This window comes from Portunus trituberculatus, chromosome 35 (assembly GCF_017591435.1).
Source record: "Portunus trituberculatus isolate SZX2019 chromosome 35, ASM1759143v1, whole genome shotgun sequence".
Taxonomy (NCBI): Eukaryota; Metazoa; Arthropoda; class Malacostraca; order Decapoda; family Portunidae; genus Portunus; species Portunus trituberculatus.
Window position 1 is genome coordinate 827604 of NC_059289.1, and position 17500 is coordinate 845103.

Sequence of the window (17500 nt, forward strand, 5' to 3'; positions counted from 1 at the left end):
TGCAATATGGAGGTGTGTGTGTGTGTGTGTGTGTGTGTGTGTGTGTGTGTGTGTGTGTGTGTGTGTGTGTGTGTGTGTGTAATTTCCATTGAATAAAATAAAAAAAATGGTTTAGAGAGGAAAAAAAAATCACAAACAGAATAATCATGTGTATGTTTGTATGTCTTCATTTTTTCCCTGAACTTTCTTTCAAAACGTAAAATGAAAGAGGGGGTCATTTTGTTTCCCCCTCCCTAAGACTCAAATAAACGCTGACAAATAAAAGGAAAAACACACACAGGGTCTTTATTTGCTCTTCCAGTTAGTAAGGAAACTTAATTGCTCATAAAGAAACAAATACTCTTATAACAATTTCAAAATCGTTCCAGATATGTAAATGAAAGGAAGATAAAAGACAGACAGACAGACAGACAGACAGAAAGAACGACAGACAGACAGACAGACAGACAGACAGACGGAAATATAAACATAGAGAAGCAGAAGAATAAAAACAAATTAACAAATGGTAAAGGTTGCGCACACACAGAGAGAGAGAGAGAGAGAGAGAGAGAGAGAGAGAGAGAGAGAGAGAGAGAGAGAGAGAGAGAGAGAGAGAGAGAGAGAGAGAGAGAGAGAGAGAGAGAGAGAGACGCCGCAAGGTTCTCATTAAGCAGCTCGATGGTGCACACATGTAGAGGGCGACACACACACACACACACACACACACACACACACACACACACACACACACACACACACACACACACACAATATATATATACATTAAACATTCATATGAACACAAAATAAAAATGTCACGTAGCAAAATAAATTGAAAAATGTAATGTTTTCGCTTTCTAAAAGATGAAAAGATACAAAACACAAAGAAAATATAAGCAGTAAACATCAGGAAATTGTCAAAAGTATTAGACAATTCCTTCATAAGAGAGAATGAACGCTGAGCAATAAATAAAATGAATATAACACTTTTTTTTTTTTTTAATCATTCTTCATTTCCTTTCTTTTTTTTTTTTTTCTTTCGATAGTGAACATTGTAGCATTATGTACTCTAGTTTAACATTCATTTCTGTTTCACCACTTCATTTCTTTAACTTGTTAGCGAAACACAACACAACAGGACTGTCACAACATCACATAACTTCAACTTCACTTCACAAGCAACTCAACTATCAAGCATTTCACTTCACAGTCAACCATAACATCTCAGGTCGCGCCACTAATCATCACTTCAGCATCACTTCAGTCAGCCAAAACATCTTAAATTGCGTCACCAATCATCACTTCAACATCACTTCACAATTAAGGCATCAAAGGTGGATATATGGATGACCTCACTTCATTCACTTCACTGTACAATTAGAATACATAAGGACAAGCTACCAAGCAACTCACTTCACTTCACAATCAAAAGTATTAATGATCTCACTTCACTTCACCATCACAACAAAATCAGGTCACAAACTCACTTCACAATCAAGATATTCAATTCAAGGTCTACAAAATCACTTCACTTCACAAACATTAACATAAGAAATGAGTATATCTTCACTTCTCTTCACCTCACAGCCAAAACACAACGATAGTAACTTCACTTAACAAATAAATAAATAAATAAATAAAACATACGTGAAACAAAACTCACTTCACTTGCCTTCACTTCAGATAGCATCAGTAAACACTTAATCACCACCAACAACACCAATAACAACACTTCACAAATTCACATAATTCAACACAAAGGATCGACAAACTGGTCTTCTTTCACTTTCCACACGTCAACAATTTTCACACCCACATAGATACAAACCCACATTACGATCAATAAGTTAGAAAAAAAAAAAGCAGAGAATGAGACAGCGTGAGAGAGGGGGAGGGAGAGAAAGAGAGATAGAAAACGCACACCCATACACCCCCACACAGGTGACAAAGAGGCAGTGAAGGTGAAGGAAGGCGCGGTAAAGTCACTATTCACTCGAGAAAAGGCCCAGTTTTGAAGACACGAATGTGACACGAAAAAACAGAACATTTCCACTTGTCTCTGGTCTTCTGGGGAGCGCCTACCTCTGAATTACTAAAAGGAGGAGGAGGAGGAGGAGGAGGAGGAGGAGGAGGAGGAGGAGGAGGAGGAGGAGGAGGAGCAGCAGCAGCAGCATCAGTAATAGCAGGAGGCAAAGGACAAAGAAGTGAAGCATTACTAAAAAGGAGAAAGAAACGAGATGGATGCAGAGGAAAAAGAAAAAGGAAAGAGAATGAAAAACTGGAGGAAAAGGAGGAGGAAAAAGAGGAGTATCAGCATAAGCACCATCAATAGGAGAAAAGAAAGAAAAGAAGAGGAAAAAAAAGTAGAAACCATGAAAAATAGTAATAGTATAGCAGGAATATGAAAAAGAGGAATATGAAAAAAAGAAGAGGATGAAGACGAGGATGAAAATACTGGAGGTGTGGAAGAAGAAGAAGAAGAAGAAGAAGAAGAAGAAGAGGAGGAGGAGGAGGAGGAGGAGGAGGAGGAGGAGGAGGAGGAGGTGAATTACAACACTTCACAGCTCTTCACCACCACATGTTACTTCCCAATGAGGCAAACTGGAGTCTTCAAGCTGAATGCCTCTCCTGCAAGTGTTTCAGAATGTGGGAAGGAAGATAATATTATGATAACGTTAATCTTCCTTTAGTTTTATTCATTTTTCTTTTCCCTCTTGTAAGTTTTCCTCTCATATTTTCTTTTCTTTTGTTATTTTCTTGTATTTTAGTAACGATTATTTTTGCTCTTGTTTTCTTTTTTGTCATTTTTCTTGCAAGGTTTTTTTTTTTTTGTTATATTTTTTCGTTCAATTTTTGTGCGTATTTTCCTTTTTTCGATTTTTTTTCTTATTTTTCGTATTTTCATTCGCCTTCATTATTTATTTTTCTTTTATTACATTTTCATTTTTTTCTTCCTGTAACTTATTTCTTCGTTGCTCTTATTTCGACTTTCCCGTGTTTCCATTTTAAACATCTGTTACTGACATATTTTTCCTATTTTTTCCCTCATTTTCTCATAATTACAAGTATCTTCACCACACGTCACAATTATCAGCATTCTCACTTCATAATTACCATCATTAGTATTCTTATAAACATTTCACGGCTTACCTGGCCAACATATCTCATGATCACTCACGCGTCTCCCTCAGGTAAAATATCAAATCATGAACAGCTAAAGAGAATATTATAAGTCAAGTTTCCATCACAACAATGTATAACCCACACAGTCATACCATTTTCCTACTGTCATGCATTCCTACTTCTTAAGGCCATGCAGTCAATCATACCTGACGCCATGCACACTTTAGCTCGTATTTTTAAACCCTTCTGTGTTTCACCTCCACTATTTCAAAAGGCTTTATTTAAATTTGCACTGGTGTTTTTAAGGTGTATTAATGGTTCTAGAGACAGAGTGACAAGATTTCTACACTGTTAACTGGAGAAATACTTTGAAAACCTTGCAAATCATCTATCTCTGTGGCCTTGGAAAACAGTCGTGATGAGAGGGCAAAGCGTTTTTAAGAATGTTTTTACGGTTCTAGAGGCAGAGTGACAAGATTTCCACATTGTTAACTGGAGAAATACTCTTGAAAACCCTGCAAATCATCTCTGTGGCCTTGGAAAATAGTCGTGGTGAGAGAGCTAAGTGTTTCTGACTACGAGACTTACTCCTGTCAATCACTTATCTACAGACCGTCATTCACTCCACTTTCCTCATATCATCGACTTTTTCAACTTGATCCCATCATGCTTTAGGCTACCTCTGCATCATGCACTTGAGATTCCTAAGGTCATGCTAATTTCAGGCTCATGACGTAAGTAAACTTTCTTATTATGCATGAAGGGAAACTGATAAAGGGCACAAGAAAACAGTCTATTCACCCACTCACAGAAGATTAACTAGAGATGATAAGGAAGGTCGATTTACTTAGAGTTGATTTCTTTCGATAAATTATAGAGTTGGCAGGCAATACAGAAGGTTACAGTCAAAAGTCATCAGTCAAAAGAGACACTGTTTACCACCCACTAAAAGATTAATTAGAGATGAAAACAAAGGTCGATTTCTGTAGAGTTGATTCTTTCCGACATACGAGTATTACAGAGTTGTCAGGCAATACAAAAGGTTACAGTCAAGTCATCAGTCGAAAGAGAGCCTGGTTACATTTTCGTAAGATTAAATAGAGATGAAAAAGAAGGTCGATTTAGTTATACAGTTGATTCTTTCCGACAGATTACAGAGTTGACAGGTTGAAGGGTTACAGTCATAACCAGCACCAGCCGAATAATACTCCACGAACAGTCAAGGTTTTGAGACTGTCAGACTGTCAGGAAGGAAAGCAGAAAAAAAAAGAGAAACCATTTTGCCAGTTACGAAAAAAAAAACACCATCATGTCACTTTTTAAAAACACGAGAAAAAACACGCGAATTTGTAACTCTCATTTGTCATTTCCGAAAATTAAAAAAGATACGAGAAAAGGAAAAAAAAGGCTATTCTCTAAGTTTCGAAAAAAAAAAAAAAAGTATGGTAAATTTAAAACAAAATACACAATTCTGCCACTCCCGAAAAAAAAAAAAAAAAAAAAAAAACAGAAAAAGAAACACACGAAAATGAAGATGAGACTGGTTACCGCTGCCTCTGCTCTATGTACACACACACACACACACACACACACACACACACACACACACACACACACACACACACACACACACACACACACACACACACACACACACACACACACACACACATACACACGTAAAAAAAAAATAAATAAAATAAATAAATAAATATAAAAAAAAAAAAAACATGAAAAGAGATGAGGCTGGTTACTATCACCTATTATATACAAGAAAATCAACATACACACACAAAAAAAAAAAGAGAAAAAGAAATATATGAAAAAATTAATGAGCCTGGTTACCATTTCCTCCATTCTACATACAAACACACACACACACACAAAAGAAAAAAAAAAAAAGAAACATGAAAATAAAGAGTCTGATTACCGTCCCATCTATTTCGCATACAAACAAACAAGGCTCGACACAATACAAACAGTTAGCCAGTCACCACTCAAACACTCACACTCAAAACTCAAGCAAAAGCTCAACAAAAAAATAAATATAGCGACTTAACACAATACAATATTCCAAACCTTTCTCTCAATTTAATCCTAACTTCCGCTGAACTACCATGACCCCTGTTGACCTGCCCTGACCTTTCCTCATCATCCACAACTAACATCAGGTCACCGTATCGCCGCCGCTCGCTTTGTTTATCGAGAGCACGTCACCAAAACTAAACGTAAAAGGACTGGAGACTGATGTTGTTTCTGATGTTATCTTTAGGATATATATACGCTTCATTTTCTCTCTCTCTCTCTCTCTCTCTCTCTCTCTCTCTCTCCTCTCCTCTCCTCTCCTCTCCTCTCCTCTCCTCTCCTCTCCTCTCCTCTCTCTCTCTCTCTCTTCTCTCTCTTTTCCTTTTCCTTTTCCCTTTTCCTTTTCCCTTTCCCTCTTCTCTTCCCCTTCCCTTCCCTTTCACTCTCCTCTCCTCTCCTGTCCCTTCTCCTCTCCTCTCTCTTCCCTCTCCCCTTCCCTCTCCCTCTCCCCCCGCCCCTAGTTTTACAGCTGCGATAAATGTGTTTGTAAGAGGCATTTCCTTTTGATCTATAACACAAATAAATGAGAAAACAACTATTAATTCACTTATTCAAATCTCCCCATGCGCGTGTGTGCCTCCTTTTTTATTTACTGTCTCTCTCTCTCTCTCTCTCTCTCTCTCTCTCTCTCTCACTAACTCCCAGTATGTATTTTAAATTAATCACTTTGATTTTGAGTTTTTTCCCTCCATTCCTTACGGTCTATTGTGTGGAGGCGTCATTATCCTCGCTCGGTGGCCAGGTAGATAAACATGCAATCATATAATCCTCGCTTCAGGGCACACCTCAACGCAATATTTCCAACACAAGATCACATCACATTACATGCATTGCAGGAATATAATGTAAACTGACTCCTCCCTCCTGTGTAGGTTGGAGTGCGCGAGAGGAGAGACAAATACTGAATAAACTATAGGAGTCTGACGCTGACAATGGCCGCTGTGTTGTGTGTTGTATGTTGTGTGTTCTCCTCGCCACGCGGCCCACGATGCAAATTATGCTTCATGTAAGGCTGATTTGCATAATAATAAACTTGATCTTGCTGGATGTGTCAACACCACCAGGGATGATTGTTGATGTCCATGATTCTCTCTCTCTCTCTCTCTCTCTCTCTCTCTCTCTCTCTGTGTGTGTGTGTGTGTGTGTGTGTGTGTGTGTGTGTGTGTGTGTGTGTGTGTGTGTGTGTGTGTGTGTGTGTGTGTGTGTGTGTGACCTCTCCATGGTAACTGATTATCACTCAATCTTCTCTTAAAGGCTCTCTCTCTCTCTCTCTCTCTCTCTCTCTCTGCTCAATGGACAAAGGCATGAAAGTGACAAAACATAAATAAAATATATCAAATGCAAATAAAGTATATCAATAAAAATTCTCTCTCTCTCTCTCTCTCTCTCTCTCTCTCTCTCTCTCTCTGAACCCGTCAAATCACACACCGTTCACAAATCCAACAACTTTCACAATATTGACTCACATATAACATTCCCCTCCTTATGACTCTTCCCATCACGCCCCCTCACCCCCCTGACCCCCCTACGACACCCACGCCCACGCCCGTATAAGGTTGACACTGGCTACCATTACATATTGATTCTGCTCCCACTCCATCATCAGAAAAGAGGGAGGGTCGGATCTGAAGAGTAGAAGGATCAGGAATCTATCTATTTTTCCCCCTTTTTCTTATTCTTTTCTTCCCTTGTCTGTCCCTCTGTCTCTGCGTGTCTCTGTGTGTCTCTCTGCCTCTCTGTGTGTGTGTGTGTGTGTCTTTCTCTCCTAATGACTTGCCAAACACGTCTCGATAGCAGGTAAGTGAAAGGCTACACGTATTAACTGAAATGTGCGATTACGTAAGATAGATGAGGAGGCGTGCGTAAACCGGAGGGAGAGAGAAGGATGAGGAAGCCGAGAGGGGATCTAGAGATGTAAGGATGAGTAGTGGTGGTGGTGGTGGTGGTGGTGGTGGTGAAGGAGAAGAGTAAAGAGGACGGAGAATACGTGGAGACAAAGACAGAGACAGAGACAGAGAGAGAGAGAGAGAGAGAGAGAGAGAGAGAGAGAGAGAGAGAGAGAGAGAGAGAGAGAGAGAGAATAGCTTTGGGATGCCATCTAAAAATAACAAATAGAGAATGTTAAGAAAGAAAAAGTAAAAAAAAAAAATGAAAAAGAATAGATGAATAAATAAACGAAATATAAAAAAGAAAAAGACTACAAACACAACACCACAAATAAAGAAAACAAAAAGAAAGCAAAAAAAAAAATAACAAAACCATTAAAAAACAAACACATTGGAAAAAAAAAAAAAATATATAGAAAAGCGGAAAAAGAGGAACGAAAGAAAAGAGAAACACAACAAGAAAGAGAAACGCGAGAAGAAGAAGAAGAAGAATAGATAAATATTTGAAGAAGAACTAAAATAACACCATATTTTCTTCCTCCTCCACCTCCTTGTCCTCCTCCTCCTCCTCCTCCTCCTCCTCCTCTCCGTATTAATGATTCAGAGATCAACGTTAAACTCGCATAAAAGAAGAACAGATAAATATTTGAACAACTAAAATAACAACCACATTCTCTTTCTCCTCCACCTCCTCCTGCTCCTCCTCTCCTCCTCTTTCTCCTCCTCCTCCTCCTCCTCCGTATTAATGATTCAGAGATCAACGTTAAACCCTCATCTTGACACCTCATTACTTCTACAGCACCTTGGGATTCAGGGAGGAAAAGAGGAGGGAGGGAGAGAAGGAAACGAGGAGGAAAACGGAAATATGTGGGAAGGAAACAAATGGGAGGCGGGAGATAATAGACTGAAGGAAATTAGAGGGAAAATAAAGATAGGAAGGTAAAAAATATAGAAGTAAATAGGAAAAAATGAGGTAAAATGGATAAAAAAGGGAGTAATAATGAAAACCTGATAAATGGGAGGAGGAGCAAATGATAAGAAAAAAAAATGGAAAAAAAGTCAAAAATATATTAATGGAAAAGGAAAATAGAAAGAAAACACAAAAAAATAATAGAAAAATAATCACAAATGAAAATAAAGGAAAACATGACAAGGTAATAATGAATGAAAGAAAAAAAATGAGTAACGGAACGGAATAAGAGGAGAGAGAGAGAGAGAGAGAGAGAGAGAGAGAGAGAGAGAGAGAGAGAGAGAGAGAGAGAGAGAGAGAGAGAGAGAGAGAGAGAGAGAGAGGATGGGGGGAATGGTCGAAGAGATATGAGGAAGGAAGGAAGGGACACAGGAAGGAAGGAAGAGGGACACTGGTAGGTTAGGGAGAGGGGAGAGAGAGCGAGGGTGGGGGAGAGCGGGGGGAGGGAGAGAGAGAGAAAGAGGAAGAGAAAATAATGTGAGGGAGAATGAAAGACGTTCCTTCGATGTCATGTTCTAGAAAGTGACATACGGTGGCCAATAATTCATTCCCCCTCCTCTCTCTCTCTCTCTCTCTCTCTCTCTCTCTCTCTCTCTCTCTCTCTCTCTCTCTCTCTCTCTCTCTCTCTCTAACAAGGGCACTCCATGCTTCTCAAGACAAACGCACTACATATATTCCTTCACTTGAAATGTGTGTCTCTTCTCTTGAAACTGAAAGCATTCCTCTCTCTCTCTCTCTCTCTCTCTCTCTCTCTCTCTCTCTCGTAACTATCCCGTGAAACAAGTTAGCTCACCGGAACAAACACACACACATACACACACACACACACACACACACACACACACACACAAGGTTGCTATTCTAGTTTTCTTCATTTTTCTCTGACTTTTCTCCTTCTTTCTTTCTTTCCTTCTTTTCGTTAATTCACTATTTCATTTGCTGGCTCGTTGTTTATGCTGATCTTAACATTACTTATTCGTTCCTCTTTCATCTCTCTCTCTCTCTCTCTCTCTCTCTCTCTCTCTGGTATCCATCTCGCTCTCAATACCGCTTTCACACTCAGGGTCACTCGCCTCAGTTAATTGACCAAGAGTTCCCCAATGGCCAGAATCCTACATCGAACATAGACCAAGGTAGGAAGGAGCAAGACCGAGCCACACTCCCAGCCAAGCCAACCCTAACCCTAACCAGCCTGCAACGTTCCCTGTATTTCTTCTCAGGGTGGAGGTCAATCAAGTGTGGCAAGAGGAGAGTGTGTCGAAGCAAGGGTAAATACGGGAGCATTTGTGGTAAGACGTAAGAGGCTGTTGTGTTTAAGAAAGGGGTAAAGAAGGGAATATTTGTGGTAAGACTTATTGTTTTTAATCCCTTCAGTACAGTGCCACAGTTTTACCTTGTGTTTGGGTGTGATTAGACGATTTTATTGACACTAGGAAGGGTCTATGGAGGTCTGAAGATCAATGGCAACAGTCTTCACTATTCTAATCACCCGCAGGAGTTTCTGAAGCTGTATAAAATCACGAAAGAATAAGCAAAATGAATATGGAAACGCGTCATGGTACTGAAGGGTGTTAAACGTAGGAATCAAGTGTATATTTAGTAGTTTCTGTGTAAAATATCCGTTTTTTTTTTTTTTTGTCTTTCCATCACTCATTCTCATCCAAAGCAAGTGTGACAAGAGGCGGGTGTGTTAAAGAAGAAAGGATAAAGAAGGGCACATATGTAGTTAGAGTTACTTAAAAAAACGTAGGAGTCATGTTTAATATTTGGCAGTTTCTGTGTAAAATATACCAGTTTTTTTTTTTTACCTTTCCACCTGTTACTTAGCCCATTTAACTAATTCACCACTCTATTTCAGTACCATTTTCTTCATACTACTTAAATCAAACCATGCTAAGCTTCAACAACTTTATTTCTCGTTCTCTCCTGATTACTGACTCCCATCTCTCTTTTGTCTTAGTCCCTCAAGCTTCATCCCAACTTCTCTGATCCGCTCTGAGTCTCTCCTTGCATTTCATTGATTCCTGCGAGACCAAGGGACGTGAAAGAGAAGGAAAAATAACTAAATACAGTAGTAATTATAGAGCGGTGCGTTGATCGAGTATTGGCCAAGATTAGATATGTTTTTATTATTACCATTATTATTATTATTATTATCATTATTATTATTATTATTTCATTAAGAGAAGCACAAATCCAAAGTGATACAAAAGTGAGATTCTTTTTATACGATCTTCATATTAACTTCAAAGCTGACGAGAGAGAGAGAGAGAGAGAGAGAGAGAGAGAGAGAGAGAGAGAGAGAGAGAGAGAGAGAGAGAGAGAGAGAGAGAGAGAGAGAGAGAGAGAGAGAGAGAGAGAGAGAGAGATGGGATAGCTCTTAGGTGCGTGGGAGGAGAGAAGAGGGTTGTGGAGTAAAGTGAAGGAAAGGAAGTGTCGAGCCATCAGTGAAGTGGGAGAGGAAACACACAGCCGTCAATACAAGAGTGAAAGGAAGAGGAAGGATTTTTCTACACAACTTAAGTGCGGAAAATCAATGTAAATAACAGGTTAGCCAAATGTTTCTTGTAGATTCATTAAAGAGATGTAGAAACTGACACACTGTTGGAATTACCGACTGAAAGACTGACTGACTGACTGATTGGGAAATTGATAGGAAAATATAATAATGGAGAGGAAGACAGAAAAAAAAAATCTATCAATATTAAAGAAAAGAGGGAAATTAAATAACTGACTGACTGACTGACTGACTGACTGACAAACTGACTGACTGACTGACTGACTGACTGATTGATTGACTGACTGACTAACTCACTGAATGAATGAATGAATGAATGAATGAATGAATGAGTAACTGACTGACTGACTGACTGACTGACTGACTGACTGACTGACTGACTGACTGACTGACTGACTGACTGACTGAATGAATGACTGACTAACTGACTGACTGACTGACTGACTGACTGAATGACTGAATGACTGACTAACTAACTAACTGACAACTTGACTGATATTTTGGAAGCAAGAGCAAAAAAAAAAAAATGTCTATAAATATAAAACTAGAAAAAGGAAAAAATAAATTCAACCACAGAAAATATTTATAGAAAAACAATAAAAATGAAAGTTTCTTCAGCTCAACTCGAAACAGAAACAGGAAACAAAAAAATAGAAATTCAAAAAAAGGAAAACAAAATAGAAAAGAAACGTAGAAAGACAACATTCATTGCGAGAGAGAGAGAGAGAGAGAGAGAGAGAGAGAGAGAGAGAGAGAGAGAGAGAGATTTTATTCGGGTGATCGTGAAAGTGATATGTGCGTCTCTCTCTCTCTCTCTCTCTCTCTCTCTCTCTCTCTCTCTCTCATTCCTAGACACCTCCGCGACGCTTCTTCTGTCAAAAAAAAAAAAAAAAAAAAAAAAAAAAAAAACCGTGACATGAAGACTGGAGGGGGAAGGAAAGGCATCGTGACGTGTGTCTTGCCGAGGCTTGAAAAAAAATCACGCATTCCGAACTGATATTGAGAGAGAGAGAGAGAGAGAGAGAGAGAGAGAGAGAGAGAGAGAGAGAGAGAGAGAGAGAGAGAGAGAGAGAGAGAGAGAGAGAGAGAGAGAGAGAGAGAGAGAGAGAGAGAGAGAGAGAGAGAGAGAGAGAGAGAGAGAGAGAGAGAGAGAGAATATAAGTGAGGAAAGGACAAGGAAGGCATAGATGAGAGGAAAATATATCAGAAAAATAAGGATGGATTGAAAGAATAGAAGGAGAAACAAAGGAAGGAAGGATAAAACACACACACACACACACACACACACACACACACACACACACACACACACACACACACACACACACAAGCATTATATTCCAGCAAACAAACACAGACACACATTCTTGCATACATACACACATACATACATACTCGTACATACATACATACATGTTTACCTTCACGCTCGCTATGTGCACCATAAAAAAACGTACATAAACCTACACAGGAATATTTTTTGAGACACGTATCGCCATTCATGTGATTGTTTTCCTCTTTCAAAGTTTCCCTCAGACTTTTAAAAGAGGAAGACGACGAAAAAGAGGAAGAAGAAGAGGAAGGAGAAGAAGAAGAAGAAGAAGAAGAAGAAGAAGAAGAAGAAGAAGAAGAAGAAGAAGAAGAAGAAGAAAGAAAAACACGAATAAAAATAAAAAAAGAAGAAGAAGAAGAAGAAGAAAAAAAAGATGAAAGGGAAGAGGAGAAACCTTTGAAATCACACCATTCCTCTTCTTTACTCCCTCTCACTCCTCATTTCCCTTCTCTCCCCTCCCTCTCTCCTCCCACTCTCTTCCACCTCCCCCTTTCCCTCCCCTTTCTCCCTGTGCAGCAAACTTTTGGTAACAATGTGATCTTATGAAAAATGATCCACCAAGCTTTCTTTTTCCTTTCCTACGTGGTTGTGGAAGGCGAGGCTGCGGCGGGGAAGGGAAATTTGGCGAGGGGAGGGGAGGGTGTGTTGAATTAGAACGAGGGAAAAGAGAAGAGGGAGGAAAATGGGGAAAGAGGGAAGAGGAGAGGAGGGTCTTAAATCAAGGTTGAGGTACTGTCTGTAAACTCCATTTGTCTTTGATTTACTTAGGAATTCATTATTTTTTATGTGTGTGTGTGTGTGTGTGTGTGTGTGTGTGTGTGTGTGTGTGTGTGTGTGTGTGTGTGTGTGTGTGTGTGTGTGTGTGTGTGTTTTCCCTCTGTGGTTTGCGTTGAGTTGCGTAAAAGGGGGCCGTCCCTCATGGCATGTGGTCGTAGAGGCTTTATGTGTTGTGTGTGTGTGTGTGTGTGTGTGTGTGTGTGTGTGTGTGTGTGTGTGTGTGTGTGTGTGTGTGTGTGTGTGTGTGTGTGTGTGTGTGTGTGTGTGTGTGTGTGTGTGTGTGGCAATGCTCACCTCACACCCAGCTTAAAGGAACGCAGTCAAGGCTAGTAGTGCTACCTACATCTCTGCATCACTGTTTCCCAGCTGGCACTGTTTCCTACCATCGCTGTTATATATTGGCATTTCCTCTTTTTGGCACCCCTACACATTGGCACTGCTTCTGCTACTACTGTCATTAATAGGATAAAAAAACAAGGCACTTTTTCTACGTCACCTTCCGTTGGCACTATTTCTATTGATATTTTTCGTTGGCATTCACAAATTGACACTATTCTTAGCTATCTTGAATGAATTTTTAGGCCAGTTTGCATCGCTATTCTTTACTTTGGCACTGTTTTCATTGGCACTGTTCCTTGATACTGCTGTCCCGGCTCATATCCATCCCCTTTGGCAGTGTTTCTCGTTAGTATAGTGGCACTCTTCTGAGCTAGATCACCTGGAGGCTGGTATGCATTATGTATGTATGTATGTATGCAGGTTTGTATGTTGTATGTATGCATGTAGCGAGTGTTGTTCTCCAGCACAGCGATACTTCACCTCACCTGCCGCCTAACTCCATGGACTGATTTGTAACTTCACTATACTGTTCTGCGGTGCCTCAATTTGTCAACTTGTAACTTACACAGGGTTGGATTCCTTAAGATTGAACTTCTTTTTTTTTTTCGCTGAACTTTCCCTGAACCTGACCCTCACTCGTGCTTGCCTGGTTTTTTCTAAGATTTTTTTTTCCTTCATTTGATCTTTCCCAAGTGCAAATTTAAAGCTTTCACAAAACTTCACTCAACTTATAAAATTTTCTTACTAACTTCAAACAAGTCTATTTTTTTCTTTAAGTTTCCATTTAGTAACTCCTCAAGAAAGGCTTTAGTAAACTTAAACTTTTCCCTCTGTACTAGTTTCACAAAGCTTCCTCAGTTCTCCTTAACTAACTCCAAACCTTACATTTCCTTTAAACTTCATTCCCAAACCAACCAGAATCTTCACCTTCTCACACACGTAACGAGGCACAAACATATAAAAAAAAAAAAAAAAAAACTATAACACACACACACACACACACACACACACACACACACACACACACACACACACACACCCTTACAAAATACAAAAAACGAATGAAGAATATTTAAACTCCTACATTACTGGTACGTATTTTTTACCTTCAGTTTTGGGTGTGATTAGACGATTTTGTTTACATTAGGAAGTGTCTATGGAGGTCAGAAGGATAATGGTCAGTCTTCACTATTTTAATCCCCACATAAGAATCAGAAGCTGTATAAAATCACCAAATAGTATGCAGAATGAATATGAAGACGCGTCATGGTACTAAAGGGGTTATGAACAACGATTATTAGAACCACGCGTATCTTCTCGCCATTGACAAACACATCACACACACAATCAATACAATCACTCTCTTTAAGTTGAGTTTCAGAGAGAGAGAGAGAGAGAGAGAGAGAGAGAGAGAGAGAGAGAGAGAGAGAGAGAGAGAGAGAGAGAGAGAGAGAGTGTCCCTTTCCTCACTGGCTGCAATTTCGTTTATTTAAGCGTTGTATCAAACTGTCTGCATGTGTCCGCCACTATCTCCTAACTGGCTCTCCCTTACTGCTATACCCGGCGCCAATTTATTTAGTTTCGTACACTTAACTGGTGCCATCTCTCTCTCTCTCTCTCTCTCTCTCTCTCTCTCTCTCTCTCTCTCTCTCTCTCTCTCTCTCTCTCTCTCTCTCTCTCTCTCTCTGAAATATAGCAACACCAAACATTTTCTTTCCTCTTTATCCTGAAGTGTACGTTTCCACACACACACACGCACACGCACACGCACACGCACACACACACACACATACACACGCAACGACCTCCTTTAGCCCTAATCCTTGGTAATATGAGGTAACAGGCGATGCTCTTAAGGGAACGGGTTGGTTACGGGGGGCGAAATGACCCTCACACACACACACACACACACACACACACACACACACACACACACACACACACACACACACACACACAGCTTTTTTTCCTTTATAGTGGGGCAATTTCGGTGTGTGTGTGTGTGTGTGTGTGTGTGTGTGTGTGTGTGTGTGTGTGTGTGTGTGTGTGTGTGTGTGTGTGTGTGTGTGTGTGTGTGTGATTTTTCCGCACAGTTTCAAGATCCCAACTGCATTTAATGATTTTTCCTTTTCAGTCTCTTTTTTTTTCAATCAGTTCTATTTTGGAGAGAGAGAGAGAGAGAGAGAGAGAGAGAGAGAGAGAGAGAGAGAGAGAGAGAGAGAGAGAGAGAGAGAGCAGTAATGGTCAGAGGAAGTAGGTCTGAGGGAACAGGAATTTACGTAGGGCAAACTCTTTTTTTTCTTTTACTTTTTTTTCCTTTTTATTTCTTTACTCTTAAGTCTCCTTCACTCACTCCTTGCACCTCCTTCCTCCTGTTGACCTCTCTCTCTCTCTCTCTCTCTCTCTCTCTCTCTCTCTCTCTCTCTCTCTCTCTCTCTCTACAGAAGCCTTTCCGTTTATTTAAAAGTTTTCTTCCCTTCCATCAAATATAACTAACTATTAATATCAAGATTTTTTTCAACTTAATCTTTTTTTTTTCATCGTTCCGTTTCATTTCCTTTACTTTTATTTAATTTATTTCATCTAGGTAGTTTTTTTTTATGCACTTCTTTTCATCACAGGTTTACAGTTTGTATATTTTTTTTTGAGGTAAAAAGACAAAAATAAATTTGAAATCAAATCAAATAAAAGAAAAAGAATAAAAAGAATAAAATTAATGAAAACTATCAAAATATTAAACCAATGAGCAACTGTTCACTCTCACGCACTCACTCACTCTCACCCTTCCTTATCACTCACCTCTCTTACTCCATTACTCCATTACTTCAAAACCTCTCCACATATGCACCTTGCCTCATTCACTCCACCTTTCCTCCCCTCCATCTTCTTTCCAGCTGGTTCCCAATATCACTTACTCTTGCCATCCTCGCTATCTTCACGTCCTCAATCTCCTTCCCTCTTCCTCAATAATACACCTCCCTTATTCCCTTATCCTTCCCCTCCACTCCCTTATTCCTGCTACCTGTGCGCGGTTCACCTGTCGTTTAATGACAAGCAGGTAACTGAACACAGATTTCCACTCAAGAAGATTAGACCAGTAATTAGTTGTAGCGATGGCGTAACTCTCTCTCTCTCTCTCTCTCTCTCTCTCTCTCTCTCTCTCTCTCTCTCTCTCTCTCTCTCTCTCGTCGCTGGCCACTAAGTAAATGAATGACTTGGGGAGGATCAGAAAGGAAAAGGTTCACTGGCTAATGGAAATGATGAAGATGAAGAGGATAACGAAGAGGAGGAGGAGGAGGAGGAGGAGGAGGAGGAGGAATACAAAGGAATAAAAAGGAAAGCCAAACAGCAACAGACCTGTTGGTCCTTTCGAGGCTGTTTGGTAACTACTTCTAACTGGCTACAGATAAGAGAGACAGGACAGCACAGGAAAAGGCTCCTCCCCACCCACCACTCCCTCCAACTTACGCTGGCATGGAAAATAGCTTGGAAAAGTACCATGCAGTATGGAAAAACTGACATGGAACTTTCACAGGAAAGGATGAAAGGAGATTCTATTATTCACCCTACGGTGAACTCTACATATCTATCTATAAGAGGAGGAGGACGAGGAGGAGGAGGAGGAGGAGGAGGAGCACGAAGACGGGGACGCAGACGGGGACGAAGACGAGGACGAGGACGAAAACGAGGAGGAACAAGAGGAAGACGAAGAGGAGGAGGAAAAGTAGATATGATGACAGATTACATAGGATTACAAACAGCTGCTTACTTTCCGAGACTCACAGCCTGAATTATTACATTATATTAGACAGAGTTGTGAATAAATACGAAACCTTAGAAGCGAGGTGACACAAAGGGAGAGAAAACACAAAGGAAAACCGAACACCTGGAGACAAAGATAAATTAAACCCCTCCCCCAAAAAAAGAGAGAAAAAAAAAAACACAAGGCAAAAAATGGAATACCACAAATGTTAGAAAGTGACACAAAGAGGGGGAAACACAAAGGAAGACAAAGGAAAGCCAAACACCGAGAGAGATAAAGAGAGACAAACGATAAAAGATAGTACTTATAATGTTTCCTCCTTCAAAGTAAGATAAGATAAAGAAAGTAAAGAAAATAAAGGTAAATAAGGAGACAAAGATAAATATAACCAAAAAAAAAAAAAAAAAAAGAGAGGGAGAGAAAAAATAACACGACTGAAAAAATGAAAAAAATAGATAAAAAAAAATGATTAAGAAAAACAAAGAAGAGAACTAAGAAAAAATGAAGGTAAGAACAGGAAGAAAGATAGAAAAAAATAACAATAATAATAATAATAATAATAATAATAATAATAATAATAATAATAATAATAATAATAATATCATCCATTACGAAGATGAAAAAGCAAAAACAAAATTAACTTCCACAAAATAAAAAAAAGAACCAACACAGAAGAAACAAAGAAGATTAAAGAACACACTAAAAAAGAAGAGAAAGAGACAAATTG

At 39.4% G+C, this 17500-nt stretch overlaps 1 protein-coding gene across 2 annotated transcripts in view; it reads right to left on the bottom strand.

Annotated features, from left to right (window-relative positions):
• Nucleotides 1-17500, bottom strand: part of LOC123512999 (multiple PDZ domain protein-like) — a 945060-nt gene that overhangs the window by 382554 nt on the left and 545006 nt on the right. The gene's annotated exons all lie outside the window — the stretch shown is intronic.